The 15967-nt window shown below is 36.6% G+C and overlaps 1 protein-coding gene across 16 annotated transcripts in view; it reads right to left on the bottom strand.

Moving 5' to 3' along the window:
* Tab3 (TGF-beta activated kinase 1 (MAP3K7) binding protein 3) overlaps window positions 1-15967 on the bottom strand; it is a 61972-nt gene that overhangs the window by 38077 nt on the left and 7928 nt on the right. For 6 of the 16 annotated variants that reach the window (XM_038316686.2, XM_038316703.2, XM_038316688.2 and 3 more), the window contains 2 exons: window positions 4565-4662; window positions 983-1054 (listed from right to left, as the gene is read on the bottom strand). The exons of 3 other annotated variants lie outside the window; for them this stretch is intronic. The gene's annotated coding sequence lies outside the window, so the exon portion shown is untranslated. Of the gene's footprint in view, window positions 1-982; window positions 1055-2868; window positions 3003-4564; window positions 4663-15667; window positions 15685-15967 lie in introns of those variants that run through there. 7 more of the 16 variants (XM_038316690.2, XM_038316695.2, XM_038316697.2 and 4 more) reach the window with 3 other exon arrangements.

Here is a 15967-nt window from a genome sequence, read left to right as displayed (position 1 = left end):
TTTCCTGTGTGGAAGCTTAACACAGAAAGAAAAACTAACACCTGATTAATAACTACAGGTGATATTGATAACAGTTCATTAATTGTAACAAAAGTATCATGCTAATGTATGCTGTTAACAATAGGAAAAACTGAGTACAGGGTATATGGAAACTCTGTACTATATTCTCAATTCTGCAAAATAAATCTATCCTTAAGAATTAAAGGATGGGAAGAGCTTGGGGGAATAGGATGGTTGGGATATAGGAAGGGTGGATATGGGAACAAGGAATTATATGTCTTAATTAAGGGAGCCATTCTAGGGTTGGCAGAGACTTGACTCTAGAGGGGTTCCCAGGTGTCCAGGAAGACGCCCCCAGCTAGTTCCTTGGGCAGCTGAAGAGAGGGTGCCAGAAATGTCCAGATCCTATTGCCATACTCATGAATATCTTGCATATCAACATAGAACCTTCACCTGGCATTGGATGGAGAAAATGACAGAGCCCCACATAGAAGCACCGGACTGAGCTTCCAAGGTCCTGATGAGGAGCAAAAGGAGGGAGATCATGAGCAAGGAAGTCAGGACCGTGAGGAGTGCGTTTACCCATTGAGACGGTGGGACAGATCTAACGGGAGACCACCAAGTCCAGTTGGAATGGGACTGATGGAACAGGGGACCAAACCGGACTCTCTGAATGTGTCTGACGGTGGAGGGGGACTGAGAAACCAAGGACAACGGCGATGAGCATGAACTCTACAGCATGGACAGGCTCACTGTGAGCCTTGTCAGTTTGGTTCCTCACCTTCCTGGACTTAGGGGGAGCTGGGAGGACCTTGGACTTAACATAGTGAAGGGAACCCTGATGGCTCTTTGGCTTGGAGAGGGGCGGAGTGGGGGTATGGGTGGAAGGGAGGGGAGGGAAGGGGGAGGAGGAGGGGAAGAGATGGAAATTTTTAATAAAAAAATTTAAAAAAAGAGGAAAAAAATTGTAGAAAAAATATACCTCATATGAGTCCTGGAATAGGAGATTTTTTATTCACATCTCCAGCTCTGAAATGACCTCCTTTTCAGTAGTCTAGGATGTGAGAAAATATAAAGATTGTTACCATTTTGCTAATTTCTCAACTTCAAAATTTACAATGACAACTATGAGACTTCTAGTGACTTAAAGGAATGGCAGACAAGATGCTAGACTACCCTTTAGGGTAGTTTAGAGGGTCTTCGTCAATTATCACAAGCTGACCCATCTTTTTAGGTAAAAATTCTTCTATAGTAATCAAATTTTACATTATTCCATACTAGAAAGTTACATTTCAATTTGTATGTTAATGCAGTCCTTTTGTTCTACTCCTACCTTTTGGAATCAGGGGTATATTAACCAGTTGGAAATTAAACATGGGTGAATTTTCAGTACTCACTGAAATTCCCTCGCAATATTATCCTAAAAACAAAAACAAAAAAACAAGAGCATAGTCTACTGCTTATTTTCTTATGGTTTTGTGGCACCTGACTATAATTTACCATCCTGAGTTCCGATTCTATTTAGACAAGGATTAAACCTGGCCTATGATAAAACACAGTTTTTAATTGCATAAGTGAAAAATTTAATTTAACAATGCTATTACATGTTTCTGTTTCAATAGTAACTTTCTTCACTTTTTCTGACAGTGAACATTTTTCACAATTTAGAGATTATCTGCAGTCTTGGTAAACCTAGTAATTCAAGGTTACCATCATCATGTTAGAGTAATATTAGGCTATATCAGGGTTATCATATATACAAGTTTGTAATTAATCTCCTGAGTGTGCTTCATTTTATAAACAGAACTGAAATGCCATATCCCTTTTATAACATACTTCTAGAATTTAGTATATATATATATATATTTAAAACTTCTTTATCTTGAATAAAAATGATCTTTAAATATGAAACACAAGTAACTGATCATCCAACTTACTATTTCTACCATGTGCAACAACATCATATTACTCTATCACGAACTTCAATAAACACAGCTTCCCCCATTTTAAATGCCTATAAAAACCACCCAGTATTTGTTACCACTTTCAGAACCTCAAATAGTCTCTCTGTTAATTTCTAGTCTCTTCTATGTTTTATCAATATAAATCTTGAACAAGAGCTAGACAACCTATTTTGGCTGTAATAGTTTATATATACTAAATACTTGGTAGAAATATCAAAATATAGGAGTTTAAATAGTTGGAAATTTAATATCCTTTGGTTAAGGTATCCTAATGTCTGTTGGCTCAATTCCTAAATGACATTATTTCAAAAGAAAGACAAGACAACCTATGAGTGACATACTCTTGAGGCAGATAATCTCCAAATTTTATTAATTGTGTTTTTCAAATGCTAGGGTCATGACCTATTTCTATACTGGACATACGTACTAGGCAATGGCTATTCTTAAAAAAACAAGAAAAATAATAGAAAAATAACAAAGTAAAATGCATACTGATAAATACTAAATGAAAAATTGGTTTCAAGTATGTGTGTATATATTAGATATAATTAAATGTGTTTCTTGCTGTCAGAGAATTTGATAACTGACCTAGAATATGGTTAAGATCTAGGTTACGTAAAAATATTTACTGCTGTCCATTTACTATTTTTTAATAACCAGAAGATTTTTATTTGATTAAAAATCCTCCTCTTTGGATGAGAGAAATTGGCTGAGTAATCAAAGGTGCTTGGCACCAAGCCTGACAACCTGAGTTCAAGCCCCAGGACCCACACGGTAGAATGAGAGAATAGACTTCCACAAGCTGTACTCTCCCCTTCACATGCATGCTGTGGTACATAAGCATGCACATATACACAATACAAGAATGTGATAAAATGTCTATATGAAAACTAGAACAGCTTACTCTATTCATCTGTGACTTTCAAATGCAGCCTACAAGTGTTCCTGTAGCTGTCTCACATATACATAAGGCAGCTTCCATCTTCTAATGAGTCATTGCTCTCCTTATTCCAGAAATTCAAGTTCTGTGGAAATCTTCTAATGGACGGGTTGAAAAAGGTAAAACCATTTAAAATCATTTATTTAATAGTTTCTAACTTGATATTCGCAAATACATTGTCCATTCAACAAAATCTGGGCTTAAAAATACCAAAAGCTCAAATTAATTAATACTCAAATTAAGAAAAACACACTTATACTTAGAAACAGAGTGGGGTGACATTCTATAGTAGTCAGAAAAAGAAAACCTTGCTTAAGGTAAGATAAAGAGAAGGAGATCTGCAGAATGCTTCATGAAAGAAATGGCACTGAACTATAAAGAATAGGTTGTTTTATTTGAAATAAAAACAGTATAATTATAAAGCCGGAAGGCTCTAACACACCATCTATACCAGTTGTTTTGCCCTGCAAAAGACATTTGGCAGGCTGGTGAGATAGCTCAGTAGTTAAAAGCCCTTCCCACATAAACCTGGTACCCACAGAAGAGAACTGATTCCTGAACCTTGTTTTCTGACCTCTATATGTGCTCCATGGCATGCACATAGTTGTTTGTGCACATCCATGTGTTCATACATACAAATAAAATACACTTAACTATAAAAGAGACAAGTGATGGCTAGTATTACTTTAGTTATGAGGAGTGGACTGGAATCTATCAGAGGCCAGGAGCGCTCCTAACCATCTCCCAGTGCACAAACAACCCCCAATAACAAAGAATTACCCACATCAATATCATAATACTCAAGCTGAGAATCCCTGAGCTTACGTCCAATATAAACTCTGGGTTTCCTCAAGATGACTGAAGAGAAAATGGGTTGAAAAACTAGCTAAAAAGGCAGTACAGATTAAATAGGCTTTAGAGCCTCTTGTCCAGTGTTTCGTTCACAAGAGATACATATATAAATTATACTAGGAAACATGTTAAAAAAGAGTAGGAACATTTTCCAAGGTACAAAAATAAGCTATGTAATAATTAAAGCTGATACCATTACACAATCTTGATTCAGATCTACAAGACTCAATGTCAGAATTATGGCTACAATACCACTAAAAATTGATGCCCTTGGTTGTTAATAGTACCAGCATTACTACTGGTTCAATTTTGTTATGGAAAATGATGCGAGGATTGGGAAGACCTACATATCCATATATATCTGGTTATTGCTTGGAGTAGGTCTTATACATTCCATTAGCTCTAACCAATACAGATCTGAGCCAGAGGCCAGATCAGTATCTAACACTAAATGAATTAGCCAAAAATTTACACTTTCTATTGCTAAACAGGCAGTAGTAGCTGCTTAGGGTATGAGGCCTAAATCTAAATAAAAGAAACTACATAGGCATCTTTTCTTTTTTTTTAATCCTTGCTCTGCAGGTTTCTTGGTGTGGTTTGGCTTTTTGATGTGGTGTTTCATCTTGTGCACTCAAATGATACACCCAACTTAGCATCTCAAGTAGCTGGAACTAGGCATGCATCACCATACCCACCTAGCTTAGGTGTTAGATGTATAACAGGGAAGGGTAATTTATGGGGAGCTGTGTAAATATGAAACATGTTAATGGCAATAAAGATCCACTGTCAACAAAGATAAACTTCTTACCTTCGATTTCTCAACTCTACAAACTTCAACTGAGACACCTTATGAGGTTGGACACACTATAATCCAGAGTGAGTAAACTGAAGAAAATGCTGGCAACACTGTCATAAAAAAAGGAAGAATGACCAAAGAGGTAAGATTAGGACAGTGAAAGGCTTGGAAGGAACACAAACGAGTGGCAAGCATGTAGAATGAAATAAAGGGTGTGAAAATGTAAACGGTCATCTCAATACGTGAAATTTCACTTAATGAAGCCACTATTTATTTGACACTGAGGGAAAAGTTCCCTTGGCTGCCTAGATAGGTTGCTCCCAATAGTCACCTCTAGTGCCTAAGGCAAAGGTCGCAAATAGCCAAGGTGCAAAGCTTTGCTGAGATTCTGGCTTCAGAGAAAGCTAGCAAGAAGAGTAAGCCATCGGGGGAAACCCTGCAGCTTCCCAAGATAAAGCAGTCATTAAAATTTAATGCGTTTGATCACAAAACTGTGCTGGGGCCCTTTTAAAGCCAAGGGTCTTCAAAATTGAAATGACTCCACAGTGAGCCTTATTTAGTCTCTAGTAAATTACAGGACTTTGTGCATTCCCATAGCTCAAGCGAGCATCACACTCTAACTGCAAGACAGCAGCATGAAGTAGGTACAAAGTCTTTCTGTTTTTTTTTTCTGCCACTCAATCTCAATAGACTAGGACAACTCATTCAGAACTAGGAGACTAGATGCTTCTGTGTAACCGCAAAATCAGTAATCTACCATTTTGGGAATGACTTTTGACAAAGAAAGAAAATTACTTTATCATATACTTTAGTGAAAAAGTACAAAGCATTAAAGATGAAAGCTGAGTATCCAGTTCCCCAACCTAGGATTTTAGCAACCCATAACCGACAGAAGATTTCAAGTTAAGCAAACAGCACTAGTAAAGGAGAGTAATGTTCTTCCACAGAGGGAAAAAATAGGTAATAATGACATAAGTAACCAAATTATACATTAGGTACTGCTAGGTATGATATTAAATGAAATCACAGCAAGTGCTCTTGGCCACACCTCTAAAAGTATAAGCTGAACCTAACTGAGCAGATGGATAATTTCCAGCACATTTTAAATACAAAGGATAAAAAAACAAACTAGGTCCCACCAGAAGGGGACTTTACAAAATCAGCGAGAGCTGATACAAATCACACACACACACACACACACACACACACACACACACACACACACAAAGACTTAACTGGGGAAACTTTCATACGGACTTAAGTGCTGCCTATGCTGCTAAGGTATTATTATTAGGTGTGTTCTACGATAATGTCACTGCAGTTATGTAAGAAAATGTGTTAAGAGGCACATTAACTTTGGAGTGCAATTGTCTTATTTGTTTTTCTTGAAAGAAAAAAGCAACGGGGAAAACAAATATGTTAATATGTTGTCAGCTACAACAATTAGAAGTTTGCTGAACCTTTTATTTATGTATGTTTGGAAATATTTATTAACCTAAAAGAGTTGTGTGGAGCTAGTCCTCAACAGGTTGACATACAAATATGGATAGAGGAAAATTTCATGAGTCACCACCTCTAGATGAAGTGCTACAGGCAGTCAGCCCATGGATGCTGAAGGAAGAAGAATGAGATATTTTCAGGACTGAGCCCCCAATTCAAAGTGCTCAGACCCAAACATGTACATTCAAGCATTTGGATATGTGTGCATGTGTGTATAAAACACAATTGATAATTATAAAAGAGTTCATGAATTTGATGGACAAGTTGGAGGGGCAGAGGGAAGGATATAGTATCAGGAAATTCTCAAATTAACTTGCAGTAAGCAATGAGGTACAGAAGTATAAACTCCATACCCTGATTCTCTTGAGCTGGTAAAATGTGTACACTTTGTATGTTACTGAGAAAGAAGTTTATAGAAGGGAGAAATAAATTCAGTAAAGTAAGCTTGCTGAAGGAAAATAACCAAACTAGATCACAGAAAACATGCAGGATTAAAAGAAAATAGGGGGATGCAAAAGCACTGAACCAGTATATTCCAAGGGATCTGGCACAAGTAGAGTTCTTTCAATACTTTTAAGCATAAGTTATTTGTGAACAGAACATGAGAGAAACTAATGAATGAGGATTTCCCCCCACATATTTTGTGGGAAAAAAAACAAAATACAAAATTGTATGAGTTGGTATCCTCGTATCTTGGAGCTACAGGAAGTAAATGCCATGTGGTTGAACACACTACAAATAAATACAAGAACTTGATGTCTTCAAGACTATCCTAGCACGGGAGGGCAACGAGATATGAGGGACACTTAAGAGTGGAGGTAGCCCCACATATACAGAAGTACTGCCTACTGCTGGGACAGAGGTCTGAAGCAGGGCAGCTTTTGGCAGGTGTTAACATTCAGGATAGATAGAGCAAACAGGATTTTGTCTAAGATTCCATCAAGAGTGACTCAAGGAGCAAACAAGGAAGCCTTACAGAAGATGTCCAGGAAGACTTGAGTTAGGGAAGTCGGAGTTTAATGATAAAGGTGACAAATGTAAGGGAAAGCAGAGAGCTGTTTTAGAACTGGACAAGGGACTGGAGAACCATGCAGGATGAAAGAGCAAGCTTTCTAACAGGTCACAAAGACTGGCAAATCTCAGAGCCAGTAAAATGATGTTCTAGAAATAGGGCAGTATGAGGCAGTATAAGATAGCAAAGAGTTATCTCGTAACTGTCTCTAATTTAGGACATGAGTCATGGGGTCTTGATATTAGGGTTTATAGGGGAAAAAAAGCACAAAATGATAAAACTTTGAAGTCTGTGTGCATCTCAAGGCCATAGTAGCAAAAAAAATGTGTACTAATAAAAACAACATACAGCATTTTCCAGGTGTAGGGCCACAGACAAGTTAAGCTCTCTCTGGCAGCAGTTTCCTAACCCTTGGCTTAATACCATACCTAGTTAGATACTAACCTCAAAGGCTTACTGTGGGAATTAATATACATAAAATGGGGTTGGGATTGGCAATGTGCCACATTTATTCACTGTGTTGAGTGCTCATTCAGTAGCAAACCAAAGACTCCCAGAATCTCCTATCTCAAAAGCAGATGTATATTATGCCCACATACAGGTACAATAACAAGTCAAGGAAAAAGGGAAACTAGGATAGTATTTTCTCCAGGAAAGTAATAAAAACTGATTGCTATTAGGATCTCAATTTCAACAGCAATCAAAAGGAATTTCACATTCTGATAATCATTCCAGATACTATGCTTAACTAAAATGTTAATACAATAAACATCTGTTGCTAGGGATAAGGAACTGCCAGGGGTAAAACGGCTGCTCAACAGTCAGGAAATAATTCGGTTATATTTATACATATAGAGTATGGTAACTTTTGAATAAAAATTACATAATTATACATATGAGTACAGCTATTTAAAAACAAAGCTTATATACAACTAGGAAAATAGCATGCGGTCTTGGAAAAAAGAAAATCATAAGTAAACTCTGCCTGTGAAGACACTATCAAAAGCCTTTTAAGCCTTTTAAGATACTGGGTTATTTGAATCATCCCTCCCACCATAAGTAATCGAGTTAGACAACACAATTAAAAATGGCTTTTCTTAGAGGTTCAAAGACCTATCAGGAAAGTACTTTAAGATCTAGGAAAATGGGGAATTTGGAAGATAAAGTTAGAAGTTCAACTTTACCTGGCAGCCTGATAGGCCACATCCATGAAAGTGCTTTATGTTCTTTTCCCACCTTCAGTTTGCAACCAGCACTTTAGACATGAATGTAAATTAGAAATTAATCACTGGATACAATGTAGTCTTGAGTCTTCTGACTCACTCAGCATTAGAATGCTTGCCTAGCATGCACAAGGCTTAAGTTAAATCCCTAATACTAGTACTTTCTTTTGATGGTAGCATCAAAAGAAAAGAAACAATACCTGAAATTTGATTAGGCAGTATCTGGATTTGCTAAAGCAAATTCACAACCACACACACGCACGCACGCACGCACGCACGCACGCTTTTCTGAAATATTATCACCTTTGATTTCAAATGATTTCTCAAATAATTTTCAAATACAATGTCCAGAATAAATGTAAAGAAAAACCAAGCACAGGAAATGATCAAAACCATAGGAATAACAACTACTATCACCACCACTGCTGGCACAACAAAACATGCCAGAACATATTCACAGTGGCTACACTTACTAGCAATATTGGCCTACAGGTTGTAATATATGCTTCGTATATTAAAAAAAATAATCTCAGCAACAACACTGAAGCCATAAAAAGTAGGAAAATAGGTCTTTATGCTACACCTAAAGACAAGGAGAGGTTTTAAGAAAGGAATCACTATGCAGACATCATAAAAGATAAGGTAACAAGTCTATGGCATTACTATGCAATATAATCTTAGGGGATATCCACTGTATACATGGATGGAGCATGGTTGCTACAAACAATAATATGCATTAAATGACTATAGATTCTTAAAAGAAAAGCAACTGTTACCAAAAGTGCAAAAATTGAAATTAATTCATGAAATACCAAGGGTGATGGATACTACACAAGTGTGAATTAAAAGACTCAGGGAAGTATATCAGAATGAAAAGGGGTGAGTAACAAAGTAAGTGGTGGTTTAGTAGCCCAGAATTCATTAAAATCCCAGACAGGACAGAATGAAGTAGAAGCATTATGTGCATGACTGAAAAGTTTCCAAAAATGAGAGATGTCAAACCTCATACTTAACGATTTCAAAAAATTACTGGTTAAAGAACCCACAGAGGAAAAACAATATAAAAAGCATCCTTAAGGGTAAGAGGCTGCTTTCGAAGAAACCAATCATTTGGTAAAGGCTTTATTCTTGAGGAAAAAAACTTAAAAACTGTATCTCCAAAGAGCAGACAGTAACTACCAGCCTAGAATAACACTCTGGATAAAATGTCCATCAAGAATGAAATCTCAGGGACTGTAAATACAGTACCCATATATCAAATTTTTAAAAAATTAAAATGATTGAATCTCAGTGGCTTTATAAAGTATCCACATATGAAATTTTTAAAAAGAATGAATTTCAGGGCCAGAGAGATGGTTCAACTGGGTAGAAGTATTTCCAGCACAAGCTTGACACAGCCCACAGTGAAAGGAAAGAACGAAAAAGTTGTCAGGTGCGCGTGCGCACGTGCCCACACACTCACACACACATATGCACATTCCATATATTCATACATTTTTTTTTTGTTTTTCAAGACAGAATTTCTCTGTACAACTCTGGCTGCCCTGGAACTCACTCTGAAGAGCAGAACTTGATCTTAAACTCAGAATCCACCTGCTTCTGACTCCCAAGTGCTGGGATTAAATGCTTATGTCACCACACCCAGCTAATTAGTTAAAATACAACAAACTAAATTTATAACAACTTTACAATAATATGGTTTCACATTACACACAAAAAGAAGAAAAGTCTACTAGGTTAAATGGTCATATAACATCATGCTGGTAGATTTTCAGGTATGTTTCTCAGTGGTTGAAAGAAAAAAACTAAAGAAATTAGTACTAATAGTACACAATTAAGAAACTTGATCAATGGACATACATAGACTACTGTACAGAAAAACCACAGAAAAGAGTGTATAGGGAGAGGAATGGCAAGAGAAAGTAAGACAAGAAAGGATGGCAGAATATATGTGACATGGGGAGGAAAGCAGTCAACAAGAAAGGTGCAGAAGATGGGATAGGAAAGGCAATGGGGAAGATGGACAGAATAAATAGTAGCATACATAAAACCCATTACTTTGTATGCTAATTTCAAAAATTAGTAAAAACAATGTGGTTGAGATAGCTCACCTTATTGCCATACCTGCCAACCTGTGTTCAAGATCCACATAGTATAAGAAAAGCTCTCAAGTTGTCCTCTGACACATATACCATGGCACATGCACAGCCACCCCCGCACACACAAATACACATACTATTTTTAATGATAAAGATGGAAAAAACATATACCCAGTTTCAAGAATAAAGGGTCAAAAGAAATAAATGTTTAAGCAGAAGTGTGTACAGTACGTAGCAAGATTATTCATTAAGGTCTAAAAGGAGAATAGCCCATGTCTATTAATTGGTGAATAAAAAACATAATATATGCATATAATAGCAATTATTTGGCAATAAAAAGAAATAAAATAATGGCACATGTTATACGTAAATGAATGTTGAGAACATTTTGCTAAGTCAAAGAGACCAGGAACAAAAGCCTACATGTAACCTGATAACATTTTCTGAGAGGCCAGTAACGAAAGGCTACATATAACTTACATGAGTTTTTCTGAGTAGGGATATCTTCCTGTTTTCTGAAGATGGGATCTACCTATAATAGCCTAGGCTGGCTTTCAATTAAGAATGCATTTGTTTCAACCTCCAGATCAGCTTCCCAATGAGGTCTTAAATACAACGCAAGGGGCGTGAGAGATGGCTCATTTGCTGCTCTTGGAGAGTACCCTGGTTTGATTTCTAACAGCCACGTGGCATGTCTGTAACTCCAGTACCAGGGGCATCAACATCCTCTTCTGGCCTCCATTGCTGAGGAATATTTGTTTAACTATGTAAAGATGTGTTGCTGTTTTACCTTGCCTAACTATGAAACCTGATTGGTCTAATAAAAAACTGAATGCCCATTAGTGAGGGAGGAGGTATAGGCGGAATTTCTGGGCAGGGAGAGTAAACAAGAGGAATTTAGGTTCAGAAAGAAAAAAAGAGAGAAACTACAGGGAAATGCCAGGGGCCAGCCAGCCATGGAGGAAGCAGGACATACAGAATGAAAGGTAAAAGGCCCCGAGGCAAAAACATAGATTAAATAGAAACAGGTTAAAGTAAGTTAAAAGAGCTCATGGGACAAGCGTAAGCTAGTGTCCAGCATTCATAATAATTAATAATAAGTCTTAGTGTCTTTATTTGGGAGCTGGTTGGTGACCCAAAAAAATTCCAACTACACTCCAAGGGTATCAGGCATGGATATGGCATGCATATATAATGGCAAACAATCATAACACATCTTTTTAAAAAGATTTTTTATAAATTAAATATAATGCCAAAACATATATAGATTCAGATGAAATTGAAAAATTTTACCAAAAACAGTAGTAAGAAATGAGTCTGAAGAATACTAAAATAATTATTTAAAATTTTCATTTATTCACTCTTTATTTTCTTTCAAAAAGGATTGTGACATGTAGCCCTGGTTCACTTGGCAGTCACTGTGGAGCCGGAATGGCCTTGAACTCCAGCAGCCCTCCTGCCCCCACTACGTGAGGGATTCCAGGCATGAAGTATCAGTCTCAGTTATGTACTACTGGTGACTGAATGGAGGGTTTCATGTATATTACTCAAGCACTCTACCAAGATGGTTCCCAATCCCTACCTAAACAGTTTTTAAAATTGACCTCATGACTGAAGTTTCGGATAAAGAAAACTCCGTATCTAAATGGCTATAAACAAACAGACAAACAATTTGTAAAACTCCTATGGAGAATTAAAAAAGGTATACTCCTTAATTCATCTTATAAAACTATCAAAATCTGACAAGAAAACAAAAAGCCTGTTAATCCAAGGCAATTTTGCTCATGAACAAAGATCTAAAATTTCCAAGTAATATAAAAGAAAAATGTTTTGCTAACCTGGCTGGGTTGTAAAATTGATTTTGCAACTGGTTATCAATAAATTTGATTTGAAAAACAAAATGATATGGTTATTTTTACCAGGAAGAGCACCTGATAAGATCCCATCACTCGTAATATAAATGCTTCTCAATCTAAGAACAGACCAAAACTTCCTTATTAAAGAAAAGCTAGGAAAAAGGTTAAAAGCAAGTACCTTAGTTAGTGCAGAACTGTTAAATGTTTTTTTTGAGAAATGAATCAAAACCTAGTAAAAGATAAGTACTAAAGGTGATAAAAGTTTAACACAATGGTTATATATAAGGTCAGTATAAAAATATAAACAAAATGAAGTCCATAAGGACTTACATATAGTAACATGAAAATATCAAATATCTAAGAATAAAAGTTTTGGGAGAATATTATAAATACCATAGAGAAAAAATAAATCGAGTAATGTTCTATGCTCATAAAACTGAAAACCAAGATGTCATTTCTTCACAAAATGTTCTTTGGGGTCCACACAATCACAAACATGGCACTAACAGACTGTGAATGCATATGCATGTTTGTCTATGTAACATGATACTAAAATTCATATAAATGTGCAAAGGGCTGAGAACAGGCAAGATGTTCTGAGGACAAGGTGGAAGAACTTGTTCTACTGACTATCGAGACTTACTATGAAGCCATCATAAACAAGGCCAATGTGGGGTCAGAACAAGGATACAAACAGAACAGACCATAGCAACCAAACCAAAAGACATATGCACATTTAATACTTCTCAGGAGTATGGAAATCCATGTGCTAGGACATCTTGCTATCCATGCAGAGAAAAGGACAGACAATCAATTTCAGGTCATCACTGGATCTTTGTGTGAACACCAAAGCTGCAAGGCTTCCAGATGAGAGAAAATATCCCTACAATCATGGGTAAGTAAAAGATGCTTTAAACTGAAATCTGTCTACTTTAAACATAAGGGAAATACTAATTACATTAAAAGTGAGAACCTTTATTTCTGAAAAGACTCATGAAAAATGGAAGAGCATATCACACAGTGGCAGAATGCATTTGTAACCAGCAGGGGCTCATTTTGCAGCATGTAATGAACTCCTAGAAAAGAGCAAGGGACAAGAGACAAGGTGTGTATGATGCTTTTGGAAGGAATTGTACTTAAGAGTTATGAAAGCATAAACCTCTAACTAGCACATTTAACAAAAATACTGATATTCTCCCTGAGATTTGCATAATAAAAAGCTTTTTTATCTTTTAAAAGCATATTAAGTTGGGAGTGGTGGTGCTCACCTCTAATCCAAGTCCTGGGAAGGCAGAGAGAAGTGGATCTCTGTGAGTTCCAGGCCTGCCAGAGCTACATAGTAAGACTCTGTCTCAAAAGCAACAAAATAATTAAATGCTCCTGTTTCAAGAAACTAGCTCTCACTCCTCCTGTAATCTTAGAACTAAGAGAAATGATCATCAATGAAACACACCTGATTTAAGAAATCTACTTCTGCCAAGACCACCAAGACTCTCTCAAACACGAGTACTTCAACAATATCCAGTGGCAATAACTAGTGATATATCCATTCATACAAGGACATATCCAGTAATGAGACTACAACTGCACAGATTTTACATTCACTATTTTACTCCAAAGAAATCTGCCAGGAAGAATACAACCTGATTCCATTCCAATAAAGTACAATATAGGCAAAATCGGTCTGCGGTGGTAAAAGTCAGGCAGGTGGTATGCTGAGGCAGGCGAGATTTCAGTTGTTTAAGATCCTCAATAGGAGAAACCAAGGACAACGGCAATGAGCATGAACTCTACAGCATGGACAGGCTCACTGTGAGCCTTGTCAGTTTGGTTGCTCACCTTCCTGGACTTAGGGGGAGTTGGGAGGACCTTGGACTTAACATAGTGAAGGGAACCCTGATGGCTCTTTGGCTTGGAGAGGGGCGGAGTGGGGGTATGGGTGGAAGGGAGGGGAGGGAAGGGGGAGGAGGGGGGGGAGGAGATGGAAATTTTTAATAAAAAAATGAGAAAAAAAATAAAGTTATATATAATTAAAAAAAAGATCCTCAATAGGGGCTGATACATGAATGTGTGCTTGACTAATGGAAATTCACTGAGCTGTGTACTATGGATACTGTGTACTTTCTATTAAAGCTAGCTAAAAAGTTTTTTAGTTTTTAAGTGTTGAATGAATTAAAAATTATTTAAGGATTATGAAAGCAAAAAATCTTGAACTTGAGTGCTTCAGATCAAAGTACAAAATTCTTTTTTATTGTTTATTTTTTATGTATATACTATTCTGCCTGCATGTATGCCTGCAGGCCAGAAGAGGGGATCAGATCCTGCCTGCTACAGATGGTTATGAGCCACCATGTGGGTGCTGGGAATTGAACTCAGAACCTCTGGAAGAGTAGCCAGTGGTCTTAAACCGTTGAGCCATCTCTCCAGCCCCAAAGTACAAAATTCTAATAACTATCATTTCAAAAGTAATATGGTAATAACCAAAACAATCCACACATGTCAAAATAAGTGACTCTCAGTGTTAGCTGGAAATTATGTGACTCCAACAGGATAAATTGGCTTCTGTCTAATTACAGTCACAGTTTGAATTATAAAGATCTAGAACTATCTTGCAGCTTTCTGTTTAAGTATTTTTTAAAAAAATTTGGAAGTTAATGGACTGATAGAGCTAGTCAAATCCCCCTATTTTATAAATAAAGAAACCAAGATCCTTTAAAGTTAGATAATTTGTCCAAGGTGATAAGCAGATGAAATTACTAAATAACATTTACCCTTACCAACTTGCTAAGGTCTACATACTAAGAGAATTTACTCAGAGTGTCTCTCAATAGACATCATATTCATTTGAAACAATTTCATCTAGCCAACCCCAAATTATTTTCTTTGCCACCCATGACTAACAGCCAAAAGTTATTTCTGTGGCAGAAAAGATAAGACTTTCTATAGTAAAGTCCATGATGTGCAGCCTACCAGATAACTTTCTGTTTACACTATGATGACTTTGACATCAAGCTTAAAGGACATATGAAAATTCAGAATAAAGGAATCTCCACATATGGCATCCTTGAAAAAACAAAGTTAAAAAAATCAATCATGGCCACAAATTAAAACCAAGGGTTTTCTAAAAGCTCATATAAACAATAAAGTGTGTTACTTTACTGACATTAAATGATTACACTAATTTCTTATTAAATCATCACTTCTAAATAGCTAAGTTCTCCACTTCATCCTAATTTACAATTATGTTCACAACTAAAAACGCTTATAATTTTAAAAGAATGTCTTATCACTCTGAGGCTAAGATGATCAAACATTAACAATATAAATAGCCCATTTGATCGTGTGGAAATAATTTTAAATTATAAAAGTGCATAGTCTCAACTACATACCTAACAGGATTCTTTTCATTATCACAGGACTCTCACCTGTCATTTCAAGCATTAAAGTTTAATGCCAAGATGAATCTCTGGCTTTGCTAGCCATAGAGGAACCACCTGGCCTTTGAGGACCTGCATAAAACTGAAGAATAAATCAGAAAACAGTTTTATGGCAACAGATTTTTTAACTAATAAAATGGATATGCCAATGACATAAATGCAAATAATTACAAATGGGGGCCAGTGAAATGCTTCAGTGGGTAAAAGTACTCCCACTCTTCTCGACGCTCTCAATTCAATCTCAGTGACTCACATATGGGAAGAAGATTAAGAAGCCCCACGTGTTGT

This window comes from Arvicola amphibius, chromosome X, assembly GCF_903992535.2.
Source record: "Arvicola amphibius chromosome X, mArvAmp1.2, whole genome shotgun sequence".
In the NCBI taxonomy this organism is placed as follows: Eukaryota; Metazoa; Chordata; class Mammalia; order Rodentia; family Cricetidae; genus Arvicola; species Arvicola amphibius.
The sequence above is the reverse complement of the archived record's forward strand: the minus strand, read 5'-3'. Positions and strand labels throughout refer to the sequence as shown.